Raw genomic sequence first — 7,775 nt, forward strand, 5'->3', positions numbered from 1 at the left:
ATATAACAACAACAACAGGTCCTTTGTGCTTCTGGTTATGTTTACCCCCAAGTATTTAATCTTCTGACTAGCTATGGTGAAGGGTATTGTTTTTCTTAGCTCCAGTTCTGTATTCTCTTTGCCACTGTAGAGAAATTAAATTGATTTTTGTATGTTGATCTTGTATCCTGCCACTTTGCTGAATTGGTAAACTATGTCCAGAAGTTTTCTTGCTGAGTCTTTACAGTTTTCTAAGTATATTATCATATCATCTACATAGAGAATTTTACTTCCTCTTTGCCAATTTGGAAACCTCTTATTTCCTTCTGTTGTCATATTGCTATCACTAAGACTTCCAATACAATACTGAATAGAAGTAATAGTGGGCATCTTTGCCTAGTGCCTGTTCTCAAAATGAATGACTTGAATCTCTCTCCAATGAGAACAATGTTGGCTCTAGGGTTTTCATATATACTTTTTACTATGTTGAAGAAATTCCCCTCTAATTTTATTTTGTTGCGTGTTTTAATCAGGAAAAGGTTTTGTTGGATTTTGTCAAAGGCCTTTTCGGAATCAATTGATAGCATCATGTGGTTCTTGTTCTTTACTTTGCTAATGTGATGAATGACATTGTTTTTTTTTCTTCTTATGTTGAGCCATCCTTGCATACCTGTTATGAATCCCACTTGGTCATGGTGAATTTTTTTTCTTTTTTATGTATCAATGGATTCTATTGGCCATGATTTGACTCAGGATTTTTGCATCAATGTTTATGAGAGATATTGGCCTATAGTTTTCTATTTTGGTGGTGTCTTTACCTGGTTTTGGTATCAAGGATATGTTTGCTTTATAGAATGAGTCTGGGAGAAGTGCATCTTTTTCTATTTTGTGAAGTTTATGGAGAATTCGTGACAGATCTTCTCTGAATGTTTGATGAAATTCACTTGTAAAACCATCTGATCCAGGGCTTTTTTTCACTGGAAATTGTTTTATTACCTTTTTAATTTCTTCTTTTGTAATGGGTTTATTCAGGTGTTCGATTTTAGTTGGTGTCAATGTAGGTAGGTTGTGCATTTCCAAGTATTTGTCCATTTCCTCTAGTTTTTCATATTTGTTTGAGTATGAATTTTCATAATATTTCAATGTTAGCCTTTTTATTTTAGTTGGTTCTATTGTGACATTGCCCATTTCATCTCTTATATGGATTATTTCTTTCTTTTCCTTTGTTACTTTTGCTAGTGGTTTGTCGATTTTATTGAACTTTTCAAAGAACCAGCTCCTAGTTTTGTTGGTTTCAGTTGTTTTTCTGTTTTCTATTTCATTCGTTTCTGCTCTAATTTTTATAATTTCTGGTTTTTTTTAGAGGGTGTGGGGTTTTCTTGCTGTTCTTTTTCATTTTGTTGGAGATGTTGGGTTAGAGAGTCAATGTTCTTTTTTTGTGCCTTTTGATGTTTGCTTGTTGCTATAAATTGACCTCTGATTACTGATTTGGCTGTTTCCCAGAGGTTTTGGTAAGTGGTATTTTCATTGTCATTTGTTTCAAGAAACTTTTTAATTTCATTTTTTTTTCTAGTCCCCACTCATGTTCAAGCAACATGTTATTCAGCTTCCAAATGTATGGGGGTGGGGTTTCTCTTTTCTCCTCTTGTTATTAATTTCTAATTTTGTTGCATTGTGGTCTGAGGAAATATTTTGTATTATTTCTCTGTTTTTAAATTTATTGATGCTTGCCTTGTGACCTAAAATGTGATCTGTTTTGGAGAATGTTCCATGCACATTGGAGCATACTGTGTTTTTCTTGAGTGCATTAGGCTATAAATATCTATGAGATTGAGTTGGTTTATTGTATGGTTTAATTTTTTAGCATCTTGATCTCTCCTTCATATTTGATGGACAGTTTTGCTGGGTACAGTATTCTTGGCTGACAGTTGTGTTCTTTGAGTGTTTGATATATGTTCTCCCACTGTCTTCTTGCTTGCATGGTTTCTGCTGAGAAATTAGCACTTAATCTTATCTTCTCTCCCTTATAGGTTACTCTTTGTTTTTTCCTCACTGCTTTCAGAATTCTCTCCTTATCTTTGGTTCTGGCAAATTTGACTATGACATGCCTTGGTGTTTTTTTCTTTGGGGTCCATTCTATATAGTGTTAGCTCAGCTTCTTGAATATATATTCTCTTATTCTTCATTATGTCTGGCGAGTTTTCCTCTAGTCATTCTTCCACAACTTTTTCAGTGCCTTTGCCTGCTTCTTCCTGTTCTGGGATTCTGATGATGTGTATGTTATTCCTCTTGATTGTGTCCCATGTTACTCTTAGTTTTTTCTTATTTTTCCTTCCTTTTTTGTTCTGCTTTTTTGCTCTAGTAGATCAGTGGTGACAATTCTATCTTCTATTTCACTGGTTCTATGTTCCATATCTTCAACTCTGTTCATGTGTCCCTCCATCATGTTGACAGCATCTGAAACATTGGACTTCATACTTTGGATCGTGATTTCTTGTTTTTCTAGTGCCACTAATGGTTTTTCTGCATTGTTCTGTATGGATTTTTAAGCTCCTCCCAGTTTTTGCTTGTTGTATCCTGGAATTCTTCCAGTTTGTGTTTCACCCATTGAAAATATTCAATCATTGTTCTTTTAAATTCTGAGTCAGAAAGTTCCATCAGACTTTCTGGCTTCAAGAATTCCATTGATACTGTGTCACCTTTTGGGGGTGACATCTTGCTTTGTGCTTGTGTAGGATATGAGATAGCCTGCTTCTTTTGTGACTTTAAGGGGTTCTTGATCTGAAGATAATGGTCTAAAAATTGGTGAGGCAGCTACCCCACCTGTGTTTTTCTCTGAACTTCTGACTCAAGGGAAGGTTCAGTTCAGGGCCTATGAGAGCAGCCTCTCGTAGCTAAGTCAGATCAAGGTGATCCAGATTAAGGCAAGTTGATCGACTGACTGGACAGGTAGGCACGGGTGTGGAGCTGAATGTGGGTGAGGTAGGCACAGGGGCAGGTCAGCCGCTTGTAGTGACCTCACTCAGATTTCAGCTGTCTGGGTGTGCTCACAAGTGGGTTCCCTACTCAAATTCCAGGTGTCCATCTCCCACCCATAGGCTCTCACTCAGTGGTCCTGGGTCCAGCGGGGCTTAAGAAAGCTCATTCAAATTCCTACCAACCCAATTGCTCCTGGCTGGTCAGAGAGGCCTGAGAAAACTCAATTTCCAGCTGATGTGCTTTCTCCTGGCTGGTGGGTCCCACAGCAGCTCGGCAGGTGGCTTCCACTTGGACCTGTGTCTTTCTGCTCCTGGGGCTTCCAAACTAATTACTTTAATAAAAGTTCTGACTCAAATTCTTACTGGCCCCGTTGTACCATGTCAGTCTCTGTGTGCTGCGTTGGTCTCTCTGGTGGGCCGTTTCTATGCAGCTTGCCGCTCCTCCAGCTCCTTAAGCTGCTTCCTCCACTGCCACCTCTTGTTTCTTATTTTCAAAGATATCTCTTCAAATTGACACTTACCTCAACCTAAAATTTCACCACACATTGTACCCTTTCCTGGTAATTCCCTTTATCACTTTCATGGGGAATTCTGGTAGTGTAGTCTATAGGGAGCTGTGCTGCTAACCCAAAAGCATGCCTCTCTGGCAGTTCAAATATCTTCTGTGGAAAAAAAGATGGGCAATCTTCTCGCATACGATTTACCACCTCAGAAATCTGCTGGAGGGTTCCTCTATGAGCCAGTTTCAATTCGAAGGCAATGAGAAGACAATCACTACCATATGTATTTTACTTATCAACATAGCAATTATCAATGGTCAAAGTTGTTAGGGTTTTTTTTTAACATTTACTATTTATTTCTTATACTAGAAGTCCTTAAATGGCACAAGTAGCTTAATGGCACACTTGATTATCAATTAAAAGGTTGGTGGTTCAAACTCACTCAGTGGTACTGTAGAAGAGAGATCTGTCAATCTGTTTTCATAAGATTACAACCTGTGGAGTGTACTTCTACTCTGGCTCATATGGGATTACCATGAGTTGGAACCTATAACAAGAGTGGAAGTCAGTTCCAAAAGGATAAGGATTTTTTGCCTATTCCTGTTTTGAAATACACATTTAGTAAAGATTAGGTGCTGAATAAATGACTGGATGAGTAAATGAACCCTCTTTCACACTTACATATAGATCATCAATATTGATTCCAAGCTTCCTTGTCTGTTCAGTTGACCCTGGATTCACCTCTCTGACTCTTATGGTGTCAATGTGCTGTACTTACACATATTAACATTTAACATTGAAATTATGACAACTTAAATTAATTTTATTGAGAAAGTTGGCCCTGTTGTGAATTCTCCTGAGTCAATTCAATTAATTGATCAATGTGATACAGTTAACCCAAAGACAATTCTTGTCATTTTCATTTTTTCTGATAATTTTTTCAGTGAGGTTCATAATTTTCTGATTAATTCTTACAGTGACAATTCAATTACTACATAATTAACTTACTTAACTGTGTCAAATTTAACAAAATTCAATATCTCCTGGGCCTCAGGATGCTTCATTAACATCTCAAGCATATTTTTCCTTCAGGAACTAAGTACTGGTAATTACCTCATCCAGCAATAGTGTAGTAGGGAGCTCTGGAAGCCTAGTGGTCAAGCAGTTTGGATCCACCAGCTACTCAGTGATAAAAAGATAGGCAATCTCCTCCCATGTGATTTACAGCCTCTGAAAACCCACTGGAGGGTCAGCTGAGTCATCTGTGTAGTTAATCTTTTATTTCCCTTATATTTTTGCTCTGTCTAAACTGACCATCCTATTCAAGCTTCTCCACTGCTTGACTCCTGACAGTGAGTTCTAGTAGTGTCATCCATAAGGAGTTGCACTGCTAACCCAAAGGTTTTTCTCTCTAGTGGTTCCAATCTAAACAGCTTCATTGAAGAAAGTTATACAATCTCCTTCTGTGTGATTTACAACCTTAGAAATCTAATGGAGGGTCAACTGTGAGGTGGTTCTGATTCAATAGCAATGAGTGTCAGTTTGATGACTGCTTGAGCAGTGCAAAGGATTAAAATGTTCAGCTAATAGAGATCATTATGTAGAGTGAACTAACTCAGGAACATAAGGACAAATACTACATAAGACCATTATTGTAAAAACAGAAGTATAACCAGTAAGATGTGTGTGGATATCCAAAGAGGGAAGGGGAGGAGGCTGAGGGATTGAGGGTGGTGAGGCAGAGAAATCACAGGGTGGCAGAGTTTGGCAGATAGAGGGAGATGACAAAGGAATTGGGAAAGATAGAATGGGGATCTGAAAAGACAGGGTAATCGTGGGCAGAGATCAATGATGATTAATTTTATAAAACACAATGTATGGGAATGACCATAAGAAACACAATATGAATGGGAAGGTGGGGAGAAAAGGGTTCAGCTATGAACTAAAAGGTTTGCAGTTTCAGTCCACCCAGAGATGCCTCAGAAGAAAAGCCTGGCAATATACTAGTGAAAAATCATCCACCAAAACATCTATTATAACAGGAAAAAGATAGAACTTGGCTGGCTTGTTACTATAAGCCAACTGAGTACAGACGAGGATTGAATCTTTCACATGAGCTTTTTTCAGAGGCTAGTAATCTGAGAGGAAATGAGTAGCATGGATGCCTTAAAGATAGTTTTCTTACATCTCAGAAATCAATCCAGGTCTTAAGGTGAGGGAAAAGGAATGTGGGAAGGTTACTGGAGGGAAGTGTCCACTATGATGGTTGTCAAACATCTTGTGCTTGATGTTCAGGATTCCTTGCTGGTGGTGCATTCTTTAAATAATTTATCAGGGTAGGGTTTTGTTTAGTTTTTTTCATGTCAAGGTGACTTGATCATAAGCCCTTAGTCCCTGGAATAACAACCTTACAGTCAGTTTGAAGGACTTTACATAGGTAACTTTTATTAACATCCTAAACAGCAACTATTTATTTATAACCTAAACTTAGGTAACTATTACTATCACCCTAAACTTGGGCAATTATGTCTGAGTTCCTCTCACCATCACTATGAGAATATTTACAATAGTAACGACAACAACAACAAAAAAGAGTAGCTACTAAGGCTGGTTGTTGTTGTTGTTGTTAGGTGTCATCTAGGTGGGTACAACTCATAGCAACTCTGTGAACAACACATCTGAACCTTGTCTTGTACAATCCTCATCATCTCCATTGTGCATGAGTCCAGTGCTGTGGTTACTGTATCAATCTATCTGGTTAAGGGTCTTCCACTCTTTCACTTACCCTCCGCATTTTCAAGCATGATGTTCCTCTCCAGAAAACAGCCTCTCCTAATAATATGCTCAAAGTAGAAACTTTGTGAGGCTCCACTTTCTCCAAGACATCTGTTTGTTCTTTTGGCAGTCCATGGGACATTCGGTACTATTCCCCAACGCCACAGTTAAAAGGCATCACATTTTTTTCTATCATTCTTATTTCTTGTCTAGCTCAGAGACACACAGTAAGTGATTGAAAAAAAACATGGCCTGAATCAAGTGCACTTTAGTTTTCAAACTGATATTATTGTTTCTTAATAACTTGAAAAGGTCCCTGACTACAGATTTGTCCAGTGCAATCTGTCTCGTGATCTCTTGAATTTTGGTGCTCACCAAGGATGTTGTGGATCCAAGTAAGATAAAGTCATTGACAGTTTCAGTCACTTCTTCATATATTATGCTTTTGCTTACTGGTCCAGTGGTGAGAATTCTTGCTTTCTTGATGATGAGATGTAATCCATATTGAATGTTGTAATCTGTGATCTTTTGCAGAAAGTTCTTCAAACCCTCTAGACTTTCAGCAAACAAGGTTGTGTCATTTTCATAAGAAAGGCTGTTGTTGACTCTTCCTCTGATACTGATGCTACATTCTTCTTCATAGACTACGGCTTCTCAATTTTCTAAGCATACAGATTGAACAGGTATGGAGAAAGGATACAGCCCTCATGCACCCCTTTCTTAATTTTAAACCAATGTGTTGTTTTCTTTGTTCCCATTCCAAAGAAAGGTGACCCAAAAGAGTGTGGAAATTATCAAACAATGTCATTAATATCACATGCAAGCAAGATTCTGCTGAAAATTATCCAAAAACTATTGGAGCAATATGTCAACAGAGAACTACCAGATGTGCAGGCTGGATTTAGAAGAGGTCGTGGTACTAGGGATATTATAGCTAATGTTAATTTTCTAATATTAAATGGATCTTGGCAGAAAGCAGAGAGTAACAGAGGAATGTCTCTCTGTGCTTCATTGACTATGCAAAGGCTTTTGACTGTGTGGATCACAACAAGCTGTGGCTGACTCTAAGAAGAATGGGAATCCCAGAACATTTGGTTGTGCTTATGCGAAATCTATACTTGGACCAAGAGGCAGTCATCAGAACAGAACAAGGAGACACTACATGGTCCAAAATCAAGAAGGGGGTCTGTCCATCAGGGATGTATTTTGTCTCCATACCTTTTGAATCTGTATGCAGAACAGATCATTCAAGACACTGGGCTGTATGAAGAAGAATGTAGCATCAGGATTGGTGGAAGGGTCATCAACAACCTGCGTTATACGGATGACACAACCCTGCTTGCTGAAACTGAGGAGGACCTGAAGTGCTTGCTGCAGAAGGTCAAGGACTGCCGCCTTCAATATGGATTGAAGCTCAACATCAAGAAAACAAAGATTCTCACCACTGGGCCAACTGGCAGCATCAGTATGGATGGTGATGAGATTGAGATAGTTAACAGTTTTAGTTTACTTGGTTCCACAATCAACACTCTTGGTACCAGCA

Source organism: Elephantulus edwardii, unplaced genomic scaffold, assembly GCF_000299155.1.
Source record: "Elephantulus edwardii isolate Elephantulus edwardi_28Jun2011 unplaced genomic scaffold, EleEdw1.0 scaffold00239, whole genome shotgun sequence".
NCBI lineage: Eukaryota > Metazoa > Chordata > Mammalia > Macroscelidea > Macroscelididae > Elephantulus > Elephantulus edwardii.